The sequence below is a fragment of the Blennius ocellaris genome (assembly GCF_963422515.1).
Source record: "Blennius ocellaris genome assembly, chromosome: 2".
Taxonomy (NCBI): domain Eukaryota; kingdom Metazoa; phylum Chordata; class Actinopteri; order Blenniiformes; family Blenniidae; genus Blennius; species Blennius ocellaris.
In genome coordinates, this window is record NC_137651.1 from 8,899,077 (window position 1) to 8,915,267 (window position 16,191).

The window sequence follows — 16,191 nt, forward strand, 5'->3', positions numbered from 1 at the left end:
GTGCGGACTGTTACCAATGTGTGAAAAGCCTCACTGCAGAGCCTCTACTACTGCTGCTTTCCTTAGTTTTTGTACATTAGGTGGAATCCACAATGACACACTCCCACTTGAAAATGCCCAAATTTTGGCTCAGTTATTACAGCCTCGTCCTGCTTCATTTTTAAACGTCACAACATTTGAGTAGTTCTCATTTTGAGACATTTGAGCTTTGGTCCTTCGCAGATTTGTCTCAACTCACCACAACTATTGTTGTGGTGCAGTGCCGATGTCACAGTGACTATATTGACACTTTATGCTGGATTTCTATTGGCTGTGAGGAGCCGTAGCTCAAAGCACTCTGAGATGCAGCAAGATGGGGGAAGAATATTTCAGACTTCGATCAGTGAATCTCTCTCACTTTCAAATGTAAGGCCACCATTTTTCACCACAACAAAAACAAGGTCTCGATAGAGGATCTTTCGTCCAGAATATACAGTATATCCAGTATACTGTATACTCTCCTTAGGCAAGCTGCCACGCGCGTGTCTTCGTGTATGTGAATGGCCATGTGATTTGTGTTTTCAGACAGTTGCCATGGTTGAAAATGATTGCTGAAAGTATGCAGACTTGTCCAGATGAAGGGTAATATCCTTTTAAGCTGAAATCAAACCCTGTGACATAATCACAGTTGAGGTGGATAACCGCAGGCGGTCAGCTGTCGGGCTGTTGTTGCAGAAAAACAATATGTAACTAATAAACACATCATTTGTCCCGTGGTGCTTCCTGCTCCTGCGGGTGACCATAGAAATGTGGCTGGAGGAAAAGGTTAAGTGGGGATGATTAGCCTGCGATGGGCAGATGACTCAGACACGAGGTTGGTCTTTGACATGAGCTTAGCTTGGAAGGTCTCCGCATTCGATATCTTCATATCCAAGGATCAGCAAGACTTAAAGCAGCTGATGCTTCAGACTGGTGGCGCTCAGATCTCTGCCAAGCCTCTGTCATATTGTAGCACATAACTGTGACAGCTTGCAGAGCAACAACTGAAAACGCTTCCCTAACCTGACAGCGAGTGCAGCTTAAAAGAGTCTTGCACGCACACCAGGAGGAAGACGAAATAAAGCACAAGAACCAAACATGTCACACATCCATTTATTTATGCAGACATCAGGTTTACCAACTTTAATCAGATTCGCACCATAAGGGGCTTGTAGTCATTTCCTTTTTTATCCAATATGTGAAAAGAAGAGCAAACCTTCCACAGGTCAGCAGTCCGTCATGTTGTAAACACAATACTACTCGCTCACAAACAGCTGATATAGATCACCAATTACCAAAAGTGGATTTGGATTGATTAATACAAAAAAAAAACCTTTGGAGACGGTACGTCCTGCACATGCCCAGGAACCGTCAAACTTCATCGGTACAAGGCCCAAGCTGCTCGCACCCTGATTGGTGGGTGATGCTTTGGTCCAACGCGGTCCCTCAGTGTCCTCGGGGAGCCACAACACACCGTCAGGATCTCCTGTCTTGTCTTTGTCAGTTCAAAGCCCTGCTTAATAATGGATGTTGTTTTTGTGAAATAATGCTCCGTGCTGATCTAATGCACATTAGGATCCTTTTAACCTAATGCAGCCTCTCAGCAGCCGGCCCTGACATCGTGCCGCTGACTCCACACAGCGGCCCTGTTGTGGCTTCATAGTGCTTAGATACAGGGGATCGCTGGTAGAGGTTAACTTTTCCAGTTTGCTCTCATCTCGGGTGTTTCGGTGATTTTATTTCTTTTCTTTTGATGAAACTTTTTTTTTTCATAATTTGTGATCAGTTGCATTTATATTGACACAGTGAAAGTATGCTGTTGTTTTCGAGGCTCTTTGCTCACATTGTGATGCAGAAACATCCAGAACCTCAAATTGCACCATGTAGGATGTTAAATGTACTCATTGATAAGCGGGCAAAACTTTTAGCCAGTAAAGCATGTGAGAAGTTGATGAGTTCATATGAAAAACGCTCACTGTTTGTGTTTGTTTTATGCAAGACCTTGAGATGACGTCAGTGTGTGTCATGTTTGTTTGGGTCACACTGGTTCCAAATTGAAAAGTAAATCCTCTTCCATTGTGTTGGAGATTTATAAATGTGCAGGCAGTGTCTCAAAAAAACAAAAAAACTCAGAAATGTTTCCTTTGCGTCCGTTGGGATGTATTAGAGGATCTTATTGCACCATAAGAATCAATTATTAATTCATTAATTCATTCAGGTATCGACAGGTGTGGAATGTATTGTTGTGAATGAGTAGAAAACAAATTTGGGAGTCATTACTGCTCCAAAAAAGGAGAGTGCTGCTGCTGAGTATCTTACCCTCCGAGTCAATGAGTAAAGCGCTTGTGTGTCAGTGTGTATCTGCAGTCTATCTTTAGCTGTAATCTGCCAGCAGCGAGCAAAGCACGCCTCATACTTGTGAAGCCATGTCATGAGACACCCCCCCCCCCCACCCCTTCCTCCCCAACTCTGTTTTTGTATCGTAACAATCTGCGCAGAGCAACAAAAAAAGTTAAGTTGCCTGATGGCCTTTCCCATACTTCCAAGCGACTTGTGTTATTTTATTCCTGACTGCTCACAGAGTGGTATGGAGACCATTTTGTATTCTCAGGACGTGGGAAAGAGGATGGAGGGGGCAGTCGTACCATCATGGGAGCAGGCATAAGGAAATGGCCCACACAGTGGTCCACTCTGTGCAGACACACACACACACACACACACACACACACACACACACACACACACACACACACACACACACACACACACACACACACACACACACACACACACACACACACACACACACACACACACACACACACACACACACACACACACACACAGCAGTGCATGGAGGCCGAGATCTGTTAGATTGTGAGAGTGATTTTGTGTTTTTCTTTCTTTTTTTAAATATTATGGGAGATAGACGTGGGAAAATGACCTCATCCCACAGGAAGCCATAAGTCATATAGGACACATTTAAAAAAAAATTTTTGTATCAAAATAGCAGACTGTGGAAACTATGTGCTAAGGGGCGAGTACGTCTTGTTGCAGAGTCGTGATGGAAGAGCCAGGAGGAGAGTGAACTCTGTCAGGACCAAACAGCTGCTTATCAAAGAAGGATCATCCTCAGGTCAGAGAGACCTGTGCTGCTCCTGGCAGCTGAAGGCCGCTTGTGTCTGAAGAAAGCGTTTCATTGCTCGTCCAGCACTTTTAGTTCAACCAATCCTCATTTTCTTCACATGATGCGAGGATGAAGTATGAATCTGAGAAAATGCAATGATGCCTTCAGTGTGATTGCAGAAATCATAATTATAACCATAACACTAAAAAAACTGCATTTTTATTTAGATTAGGTTTTCTCTTGGTGCTCTGGTCTCCTTCCACAATCCAATAATATTCTTTAAGGTGCCTTATTATCTCTTATCTCTTCTCACCCACTGGTTTATCCGTCTTCCTTGTCCATCCCTGTGTAATGCCGGCAGAGCCTTCGTACAAGATCACTGATGTCTCGCCAGTGTGATAAAACGTCTTCAGCAGACTACAACCTCAGTCTTTTAAAAAAGTGCAGATAGCTCATGTCAGTTTAGAATGTTTTTCTTTAAATGAACCCACCACTTTGCAACTTATGATGACAAAACAGGAACACCATCTAAGCTTAAGAAAAAACTACAGACTACTCCTTTAAAAAAAAAAAGAAAAAAAAAAGCCTCACAAGTTGTAAGCTAAATTCATCTTTGTGGTCGGCGAACTTCCAGTGAGAGAGAAAGGTATCCATCTACAGGAAGAGAGTTCAAGCCCCAAAATGTCAAACTGTTTCTTCAAGTCTCTGACCACAGCTCCAGACTTAAAACAACATTGGTGTGCTAACCGGAACAACTTCAGGGATGATAGCTGGTATTGTTGGTGTGTACTGCTCAGGTCGCTCAGCTGGGCTTTCACTCTTTCTCCCATCACCACCCTGATGCTACTTGTTCTGAGAAATAAGCTTTTTTTTTTTTTTTTTTCTTGCTTCCCACCACTGTAAACCAGTTTCTATAGTTCTGGTGATCTATTACAGTCAAAAGTGACCTCATCCTGAGCTTTATTACCATTGTGTTGTATCAGTTGTGCACCAGCAGACCGCCCCCCCCCCTCATCCTCCGCTGATCGCTGCAACAGGTGGTCCGTTAAAAAGTGATATAACGTCAGATCACCAAGAGAAATCAGAGAGCAATGTGACTCCCCCCCCCCCCCCGCTGTGTGGTCTACTGTGATCCTCCGCACTGTATTTACATTCTTTGTGTCCTCCGTCTCCTCTGCCTTTTGGAAACCGTTAATTCTGATGGCATGTTGAGTGGATCCTGCCGGCACCCGGCTCCAGAAACCCAGGGGTGTGTGTGTGTGTGTATGTGTGTGTGTGTGTGTGTGTGTGTGTGTGTGTGTGTGTGTGTGTGTGTGTGTGTCTCAGGGAAAGTTGCTGTCAGGTCAGTGCGACAAGTTGACCTTGTTTTCTCTGAGGCATCGTGGGAATGTGCCGTTGGGTGGCTGCAGCTGCCGCTGTCCCTCTCCTTGTGTTTATGCACGGAGCAATTAAAATATCACCTGAGCCCTTCACAGGCTGTGCAGGCAACACTGTGTACTGAGATACATTCTAAATGATCATTACTTGTGTGTCGCCAAGCAAATTGACATTCTCTTGTCTTACGTTGTTGATGAACTTTCGATTGAAGCCAAACAGCCCACTCTGACACGCCCACACTAACCAACTTACTAAATTAGCAAATTGAATTTTGACACCCTGAGAGCAGGCAAAGCTTTCCTCCTCCTCAGGCTCCAGGTTGGGAGTGACGGGTCTGTTTCACATCAGGTGGTGGTAAAAGGGGAGAGGCCCTGGTTAGCCGAGTGGTTAACATGCCTATCAATGTGAGTGCAGCGTGGTGACGTTAAAGTGAGCACCCATTTTCCACCACACTTCTTTCTCCCACCACATTTTTTTCATCAAAATGTCCAATAAAAATGAGAATGACTATAAAGAGATGGCGAAAAGCACATTTTACAGGAACACCCAGAAAAAGTGGCATTTTGTTATTTTTCCAGTAATTATTTTGACAGAAACTTTTTTTACTTCAGGTTTTGTCCATGATGTGAATTTGAGATGTTTCGCAACATAATTTGTTTTGTTTTCCTTTTGCTTTTTTGTTTTGTGCTCTGCAGTCGTCGGCTCAGTGCTGGGAGTCTTGCACCGAACGTAAATGACTTGAATAGTTTGAAATGATCGGCAGGATGTTTACTGCCACGCCTGTGTGCTCATGAACGGGAAAGAGGAAAACCGTGGTCCACTTGTTAAAAACGTTCTGTACAGCTTTTAACTGTTACAAATCCTTGAAGGTTCCCGGACATTTGAATGCACATGTGCAATATACATAAATCATCTACTTTACCAATTTGTTCCTTTTCCATTTTGATCTATTCACACTCCTGGGATCCAGTTTCTAAATGCTATTTCTGTTTGGTGCTGTTGGCCAGTTCTCACTGCTTAAGGAGAGTTGTATACTATGTGCAGCCAGCATAGCGGGAGCGAAGCCATCCATCCAGCCCAAGGTTGCAGCAACAACACTCATTTTAGAAATGTCTCCCCTGGATGTTACCTAAATCAAGTCACAAGAATACATATTGAGATATTTGAATGTGGTTAACTTTTAAGACTTAAGTAAACGATGTAGTAGTGTGATAGAAAGAAGCATGCATATTCATGAAGAAGGAATTCAAAAAAACATTTGGTTGAAAGAGTGTGGTATCGTGTTTATTTAGATTTTTTTTTGGGGGGGGGGGTATCCCAAATGAGCAGCATTTAAAGAAAACATGAATTCCTTTGGTTGGCATGATTTGAGAAATGGCACAGCAGAATGATGGCAGCGCATTGCACATGTTTATTATTCCGTGCTGCAGAAAGCTTGTCCTTTATTCGAGTGGTTTACTCATGGCATTGTAAACTCTGCAGAGTTTATGGAGAAACGTGTCTGTGATGCCAGTAGCTGTGTGGGGGGATTCATGAGTCACTGGGAGTCTCCTTCCTTAAGTCCTGTGTGACGTTTGTACGTTTGTACGTGTGTGTGTGTGTGTGTGTGTGTGTGTGTGTGTGTGTGTGTGTTAAAAGGCCTCGGGGTGCGTCACGGGACTAATGTGATTGATGAGTGAGCGACAAGGACTTCAGTGTCTGCGCTTTCAGGACTTTCTCATAACATTCTTTTGCACCATTTCGCTGAGTGGCGTTGACCCCAAATAAGTGAAGCCACTGTCCTGACAGTATATCTGTGGAGGGGCTACTACAATTTGTCTGCATCTGCCCGTCCCTCCAATTACATCTGTGAAGACTCTGTCTTTGTGAAGATTAGACAACTTGAAGAATGAAGTCAAGGGCAATTAGAAACATTAGATCTGCAAATAAAGAGCAGATGAATGTTGACTATCATGCCAGATTTTCCCCTTCAGAAGCTTTCAAGAATACATCTACATTTTATAGTGTTGAATCTTATTCTTATACAAATAGATTGCACTTTCTGCTTGCCTGCCAAAACAAAAGGCTTTTTCCTGCATTACCGTATTTTGTGCATCGGCCATTGAATGATTGTATACAGCACTAATCCCCATCACCACAAAATTAAATGGAGTTGGAGAAATCTCATCAAAACATACAGTTAGTGCCAATAAGTCTGAACAGAAAAAAAATGCAATGTATGAGATGATTAGAGTTTTATAAAAGACTGCAAAACCGAAGACAGGGTTCTATACAAAAAACGGTACAATGACTGGAAAAAAAGGATTTTCAGCTGTTGTAAATCGCATTGCGTGTTTTAAATGAACCTGTAATCTGTTTAACCTCCTCCCAGTATTTTCCAGTATCCAATGTGCTGCATTGATAGTATATGCATGTGCATGTGTATGCATGTGTCTGTGTGTGTGTGTTAGCACTTTTCATCTGTCAGATTCGATCTTCTGCGTGTCGTGTCAGTAGATCAACTTTCACATGTGTGTGCGCAATATCAAGTTTGCACCTGCTTTTAGACACGTGTACCTCAATCATCAATCAACGATTAGTAATCAAAGTTTAGACTCTGTCTGAATGATGATTGATGCCATAATATTAACTTTGATTGTTGGTTTTAAATGTATTTAGCATCTGCATCATCACAACCAGATCAGAGTGAAAGAGGGTGTCATATTTATTAGCAAATATCAGACAGGTTTGTCTGAATTATTAACTTGTTTGATGCAAATAAAGCAGATTTAATCAGTCATTTATTTTTATTGACACATGCCAGAGAAAACAATGGCCTCCTGCATCAAGAGAGAAGATAAAGCCGGGGAGGTTTTGACGTTTCAGTCGCCTCTGCTTCTCCTCCCTGTGACTGTATTTATCTTCAGCTCGATGGCGTTTCGTTTGCTTTGTGAGATACTGTAAGTGTGTCTCTCGCATGTGATAAAAGTCAGCGCTCGGTCACAGCCAACGGCCTATTTTTCTTCACAGTTCTCTGGCTGCCACCTTGATTTCTCACTCCACCCTGCCTCTCTCTTTTCTTTCTCTGTGCTCTTTTATCAGTTTTCTCATGTTGGCCTTCCGTTCTATTCACTCTTCACAGGCCCATTGACATCGGTACAAAGAGCAAAGTGACTGAGACTGTGTTTTCCCATGCTCCCTGTCTCTCCTGTCTCACCATGTCCTAAAGCGGGACGGCTATTTCTGGTGCCAGCTGGGTCAGTGCACAGTAATTCTGTTGTATCATGTAAGCAAACAGGCTTGATTCGGCTATTGTTATTCTTAGATGTGACAGGGCTGGAAACATATCACTGAGCTGTCACTTCGGTTTACCATCGTGCTTCAAGAGATTTTTTTTTTTTTTTAAGCTTTTCATCTGTAGCATGCTTGCTGTGTTTCTGCCAGGAAATAAAATTAAAATATCACTTATAATTACCGATGATACAACTCTTGTTATTTATAATCAGACTGTAGTAGTGTTCTCATGTGTTTGTCAGCTGTGCTGTCATCAGACAGGTGGACGATGGCAATTAAGAAGAACACACGCCAATGGTGCTATATTTGTGTGGCCTTCTCATCGACGCAAGACATTTACCTCCAGTGCTGGTCCTGGAGGCTTTGTTTGACACCCATTATTGGATCACTCTCAGTTCTTCAGTTTCATGATGACAAAATCCATGGGAACCGGGTATATTGAACCAGTCAGAAATCAAAAATCTGTAGGACACCACTAACATGATGTATTTCCCGGCCCCTTGGTCAACCTTATTTTGAGCCAAATTTAAAAAAATAAACCATACTCGCGTTCGCTTGTATAGTAAACAGTTGTACAGTGAAATGTGTCCTTCACATTTAACCCATCCTTCAGTATGAGGTCATTAAAAATGTATCTTCTCACCCATGAAATTACAGATGAAGAAAGATCAGACCTCATATATTTACTGCACTTGCAGTATTCAGGCCCCATAAAGACTTCTGTGTACATCTCATTTTCTATTTCCTGGAAATGTAACATTCGGTCGCCTGGCATCTCAGCCATCCAATACGTATTTTTGAGCATAAATTAATCAAACCCAGGGAATCCTCACGATGTATATATTAGGAAAATATCTTCAAGTGTAACCTGGATAAAGAGGATTATGTAAAGATTGCAGAAATCTCACTAAAATAACTTTTTCAAAAGTAGTGAATGAGATGCAGCAGAGTAGTTGAGGGTGTCGATATGCTTGTTTTGTCTCAAGACGCCTATAAACCATGTAATTTTGGGTTTGTCGCTGCAGTGGAGGCCCATCTTCAGCGCAGTGGGTATTAGATAAAGCTTTAGTACCCGAACATGTGTGCATCATCTGTTTCCTGACTGACGGGCTAAAAGATCTCACGTTTGGAGTGTTTTGACCTCAGCAATCATCCTGCCAGTGGATCTCATTATTACTTGTCAGATGTGAGAAATGCTTCCTCAGTGGTTTTGCTCCGGTAGCAGCTCGCCTGATGGCCGTCTGTATATATCAGGGATATTTAACATCATGTGGCTCAATGGAGCTGGAATTGATGGCAGTACAGAGTCCTCTTTGTAGAAGCCTGACTAAACCTTAAAGATACAGAAGCACAATATTTTAAAAACCATGAAAACGTTATTGATGCATCCTCTATTAGAGGGCCATCAAAACATTTTAGACAATGGAAAAGTTTATTTTGACCCACAATTAAAGATTTATTTAGTATTTATTTGACACAAAATATAATAATTCAAGCATTTTTAGTTTTACTGTTTCTAATTTTATTTCAATCTACTTTTATAAATCATGAAATCCAACAGCATAGTATCTAAAATAACGGAACATTTCATAATATCAATAGTGAAGATTTTTTTTTTTTATGTTGCAGGCTTGAAGCGCTTTACTTGGCCTCATAGTTATCATATCGCATCGTGTCACGTTGTGCCGTACCGTACCGCGTCAATGTTTTTATTATTCACCTGCACAGCTGATTTGAACTTGTTTATAATATTATAATTTGCAACTTAATCGCACCTCATTTCCTCAATTTTTATCTCTCAAAACCCAATTTATTTAAAATGACAACAAAAATGAAGACAAATTCTGCTTCGTGACAGTATTGGTGAAATATGAATGCAATATCAAGGGGATCTATCAATAATCAGTCAATACACTTTTTTAAAAAGTTGTGTTAATGTGAATGTACAGAAAGCAGCAAGTCTGTTGAATTGCAGTGAATAAGTTTATTCAGACAATAGTTTTAAAGTTATTTATTACTTTTTTTTTTAAACTATGTCACTCAAGTTGCAGTCAAGACCTCTTCTTTGAGTGAGGTCTGGCCAAAACAGCAGCAAAGGCACAACACAATGGTGATAGATTTAACTGAAAATAAAGAGCTTTAAACATGATTAAAAAATTTAAAAAAAAGTACACATATAACTATGACTCCAGAGGTCATTTCAACTTTATGAAAGAGATGCAGTTTTGAAGCTGAAACATTAAAGGAAATCAGATACCTGAATTAATTCAATTTTGACATCTAAAGAGTTGAGTGTTTTCCAGTGTGCTCTGGTAATTAGGAGTATGACATGCATCATAGCCACATGATATTGTTGTTTGATTTGCTTGGCTTGAACTGATGAATCCAGTCAGTAATTAAAAGCTTTAGAAATGTTTCCTGACGTGCCGTGAAATTGTAGTCTAAAAAAACACAGCGTTTGGGTTATATATGAAGTGTTTTATTAATAACTTCAAAGACTTTCAGATGAGAAGTTAATAAGCAACATAATTCTGCATTAAGGATCCCCTCCTGTAGCTCTGTATTTCATTGCAACATTTATTCAGGGACTCATAGCCAGTTTAATGAGGGACTCTATGGCATTACTTTATTAATTTTTTTTAACCAAAATCATGATATTTTCCTCCCATCTCGACTGATCTTGTTTTCCAAACCTAATCACACGCAGGATGTAAACCCTCTCTGTGCAGTCAGGGTCCTGCACTTTGTTTCCTCTCAAAATGGAAGCGGAAACAAGCTAAACTGTGAGAGTCGCAATGTAATTTCAAGAGGACAGGGTTGTCTCGTTTGGCCCTGTGCAATGTAATCCGAACTCTCCCACAGAACCCAATCAAAATGATTTAAATGCTGCTTTTATTCCACTCCGCCGCCTGGAGGGGCACCTGGCAAATTTATTGTGGTTTCATATACGGTGACACTTTTACACTGTGGGGAACGAAATGACTCATTCATGCAGTATTTACACTCATCATCTGCATCTGGGTTTTATAACAGAGAATAGGTGCAGTGATTATATCGCTTATACACTCAGGTTGTCACTGGCTTCAACATCAGGTGCTTCAGGACTACTACTAAGTGGGTGTTTTGGTACGATGCTCCTTCAAGCAACTTCTTTTGCACAATATAAGGTGTTATTATCAAGAGCTGTTTGAATCCATAAGCAATAAATATCCAAACGCTTCTAAGGCTTTAAATCTGGATATATAGTCTGAAATTGTTGTAAGTTTCAATTAAAGCTTGCTTTGTATTTCCAATGAATCTCCTTTACACTCGCAATAAAGTTGTAATAAAACGTTTTAATAAAACAGCTAATAGTCTTCCCCTCCACTTCATTTACTTTCTCCCCCTGAACCCCACAGTGCTGCTGCCCGCCTCCTGAGTCCCACTTCACATAAGTGAAAATTGCTCTGCGCTGCAACTACAACGTTAATCATTTATTCACGCAGCAGTTATTAAGCTTGGGAAATTCATTTAGTGAAACATCTTCACCAGCAGTAAGTTCTGCACATCGTTGCACGTCATTGTTTTGATACCAAGTCAAAAAGAGCAGCAGATGATTGTCTGAGTTGGAGCTCCTAGCTGGGCTTTGTGCCAGACCACGCGGAGTCGGGAGGGGAGATTGACGGCAGCCTGTCAATAAAAGCTTCTCGGTGAGAAACTCGGAACAGATTTTTGTCCTTTGAACGACCACATGTCGCTTTTCATCTATCTGCTGTACCTGTCAGACGGAGGACGACTGCAGCTGAAATATACGGCCATAAACGTTTAAAAATAACACTTCCTGATATAAGGTGGCCTGCACATCACCTAGTTACAGTTTTCTTTGTTTAGACGAGCTTGGCTGTCCGTGTTTCTCATTCCGGGCGCTCAGAAGTAAGTGAGAATAAAGTTCCGCAGCTGGTCTGAGCCGGCTGGCAGGAAGCTTTGTTATCATTGTTCTCCGCAGACTCTGATTGTTTTGCCAACAGAGAAATCAAAGCCTCAGTCAGGACGTACAATGACTCCGAAATGACTGCCCCCCCGCCACATTATCTTATCCTGTCTGTCCTTTTATGAGCGCTGTTTGTTTGGTCTTATCTTTGAGGGCTCCTAATTTTATACCTGAATGCAGTCCTCTGCAGAGATGGGATGAGCCGTGCAGCTGAACCGAGTGGGGGAATCACCTGCAGCCGCAAGACGCTTCTGCTCTTTGAAGTTTGGCTCTCGGTGGTGTCGCAATCGCTCTGATGCATATGCTTACGTGAATATGTGACCTGGAGACAGCCAGCGCCATCAATCATTGGAAAATATTCCTTTCAACTGGTCTGTGACTCCCGTATGTTCGTGCATGTGAGAGAATACCAAGTCCAGTTTAATATCTACCCCATCCTATTGTGTTATATTCAAATATCTTGGTTTTTTTTTAACTCTTTTACAATTTTCTTACACATTTTCAAGACAGTAGATACAGAACAATGTTTAAAAAAAAAAAAACTGGTATTGAAGATGTTTGTGTAATTCAGGTTAGCACAATTCCACACATAATGACATATGAATTAAAAATGCTCAATTTCACTGACTAAACAAGTCAATTGTTTTTCCCACTTTTTTCTCCTGGATGTTTTTTCGAAGCCGCATAGTGAAAGTCATCCGGACTAAAAGCATTTAACAGGTTTACAATATTGATGGAAGTAGCTGTTATAGGAGAATTTTACTGGATACGATGTTTTGTGATGAGCTTTTCACTGCCAGGAAGATCTTCTATCGTCAAGATAAACATCATTAGTAACCCAGACCATCTGGATTTTTTTTTTTTTTTTTTTACTGAATCAGAGATCTCTTTAAAAGGATTAAACCGGAAAGTTGGTGGCAAGCGGTTTAAGTTAATGTTTTCAAACCAGAGACTGCAAAGATCACACACGGTGAATGGATTTTACTTATATAGCACTTTCACATTCACACACGTCACACACCAATGAGGGCGTCTGCCATGCAAGGCACCATCGTATTTTGAAGAATTAGAGATGGTAGTGGGATTGTTGTGAATCAGCCTGGCGCAGCTCAGAGGGAAAACGGGTTGGGAACCACAGCTTGAGGATGATTTTTCTGATTTTGATTTTGATCTTGCTGGAGGCTCAGAGTTACACCCAACCACTGCATGACCTGCCGTTTCCTCTCTCTCGAGGGTGTCGTTCAGCATATTGTTCTGCATCCTGCAAAGTGAAAGAAGCAACACCAATTAATTTGTTAGTGGGTTGATTAGTGGGTGTGGTTCTCTCCCACGGACATGACCCCGGGATGAACGTTGCCTTTGAATCTGTTGATCACCAGATCTGCTCACCAGTCAACCACTGACCTCGCTCAATCTTAGTTCAGAGACATTGAGGTTTTTAATTAGATGATATTATAGAATAAAATCTAATATTCTGGGGAAAAATAATCTTTTGTAGACAAAAATGAGCTTGTATGTCCTCTGTTAAAAGACTTGACTGATTTTATTGTGCCTTGGGCTGTACAGTGTATGGTTTAACAGTCACCATAAGATTATCTCTGGTTTAACTCTGGCCTTGGGGATCTTTGTGTTTGAACTTTTCTTGTTGTGTCCATGTTTTCTCCCACAGTCTAAAAACATGCGTTTCAGGTTAGATAGTGACTCTGTGTTGCCTTTGGGTGTAAAAGTGAGTGTGTATGTTTGCCTGTGATGGATTGGCCACCTGTCCAGGGTGCACACCATCCTCAACATAATCACATTGGATCAACTCCAGTATTGAAGATTAATGCAATTTGGTGCTTTTATCAATCTCACTGGAGCTGCTTACAGTTTATTAATAGCTAAAACTGTAAAAACTCTTGGACCACCCAGGCGTTTTACATTGAAAGAGTTAAACTCTATGGGCGAGCAGACATTGTTTGTAGAGCATGAAACTGGAGAGATCCACTTTTACCATCAGGCTGAATGTCAGCAGGTCTTGCTTAGATTTTTTTTGCCATAAAGATTTAAAACTATTTACCAACATACACTGACTCCCATATCTATTCTCTCATCATAATCGATCTGTGGCTTTGCAGGCTGTCCTCTCTGATACATGCACCATCGAGGTCCAATTACTAATCAGATATGATTGATAACCCTCTGAGCACAAACCCTGAAGCAGTGGGCCGAGAGGCAGAAAGCGTGAGTTACTCCCCTCTTTTTGGCCTCGAAATCCCGGTTTCCACTGCAGTTGAACCGGCAGGTGGGGGTCTGGGGGATGGGATGCTGCCAGTGAGTCAGCGATGTCCTGCCGTCGCTAATGGCCAGGAAATGTCTATGTTGGGGAAACTAATTGGATTTCTTTAACAGGAAAGCATCCGTCCTGCTCCATTAGAGAGTAGTAAACAGCAGCACACAGCACAGAGAGGGGCAGGTGGGATGGAGCGGAGGAGGAGAACGTCAGGGAGGGAGTTGGAGGGTGAGGAGGAGTCGGGGCAGATGTGTTTGTTGTTGTTCAGTGTGTGTGTGGGGGGGGGGGTTATGTATGCATGCGGTGATGAGATGCAGCAGCTGGAGTGAAGCAGGGATGCATCTGGATAATGAGCTCATCAGCAGGCAGCTCTGCTGGTGTGATAATTAATTTTCTCTGTCAGACCTCACATCTGATAGTTTTTCCTGGTTAATTGTAGGTTTGGTTGATAAAACCAGCAAACTGGTGTTACAGTTTTGTCTAATACTTCTCTGTATATCTTCTTCAAGCGTTCCATTTGACTTGTTTTTGTTATTTTTATTATGAAATGATTAGTTTAGGTTATTTGTGTGTGCATGTGCTGCAGTTAAGATGACGTTTGCTCTTCAGCAGATCACATTGTTATAGAATTAGACACTATTAAGTATCAAACATAGACTTTTTCTTGAAACCGATGCATCGTTGTTCATTCACAAATGTGAAAACAGACAAATTAGCACCCGACAAATACCTGGAACACTTAAAATCTTTATTAACTAAACAGGGTTTGTTTGCTTTTATCGTATATTTCACTCAACTTTTTTTTGCAATAACATTTTGAAAATATAATCACTGTCTGTGTCAACACTGTTAATTAATGTTTATACATCATGTTGACTATGCAAAAATCTTTTTTTAAAACTGTTTTGAGCATATCTGGCTTGATTAACTACATGACCTCACTTATCCACTCAAACAGTTGATATTAGTGTAGAAATACATCATGAAACAACATGGCAAAACCAGTGGAAAATCACGTATAATTTGGGATGTTATTCGGTCTTTCATTGTCTCAGTCGATGTCCACTGATTGCAATGTATTTGATTCACTGAATTCACTTGAACTTCAAGATACTAAATCAATAGCACAGGCCGAAGGGCTCGATGTCAAACTGTCACTTTCTGTTACAGCAGTGCTCTGTTCTGCTGATCAGTCTATCAGGTATTTATGCAAAAAATACTGTATGCATAGTAATGCAGGAATTTCTGTGTATTCAATTTCCCATCCATCCATCCATCCATGCAAACAACTACATCACAGTACATCCTGTTTTTTTTTAACATTATACAATTAATTTCACAATTGAATGAACTGAATTTGATGTGTATTTTAATTATATTAAAAACAAAATACATATTGCAAAGCATAAAGTGGAATGCATAAGAGATTTTCCAACAACAAAATTGCCAGAAAAAGTAATACCTTCACCACTCTGTGGAGTCCAAATAATATGTTTAAATCAATGCACGATATTACAAATCATACTTTTATATTGTATAAGAAAATCTATGCAAGGCTATTTTAAAAGTCTATTTTAAAACAAATGTGTTTCCAATATTCAGAGCTGAGACGTGAACGTCATTCAGTAGTTCCAGTGAGTCTGAGAAAGGTCACTTCAGGACACAGATGAGCGACATCTACTTTGTCTTTAGCATCTTCTGCTTCATGAGCTGCAGCCTGTCTCTCCATGGGGGGGGGAGCTGTATTTACAGACACTTTAGACGAGCCTAAATCACACCTGAAGAGCTCCAGGCTACATATGCATCTTCTGGTACATCTACTGAAACACTGCAAAGTGTAATTGGGGGTCCTGCTTGGTAAGTGAGAGGGTATGTCTCATCGAGAGACCCTAAGAGGGGAAGACCAGTCGTTCCTTAGAGACGGACCATGAAGGAACAGTGGAGCTTCTATGCTGCCTGTAAATTGAGCCTTTCTTCCTGCGAGAGGGTGACATGTTGGAATGCAGCACATTAATGTGGACATGGGTGGGCTTCTCATTCCTGCCATAGCATCTCGCTCTTGCCTTTGACCCACCATGACTTTCTTCTCTCTTTTTTTTTTCTTGAATGTTGATGTTACAGTGCTGTTTATTCAGTGTAATCCACGACCTTGTA

At 41.1% G+C, this 16,191-nt stretch overlaps 1 protein-coding gene across 4 annotated transcripts in view; it reads left to right on the plus strand.

Moving 5' to 3' along the window:
* The window catches only part of mcamb (melanoma cell adhesion molecule b), a 41,124-nt gene that overhangs the window by 11,136 nt on the left and 13,797 nt on the right, over positions 1–16,191 (plus strand). The gene's annotated exons all lie outside the window — the stretch shown is intronic.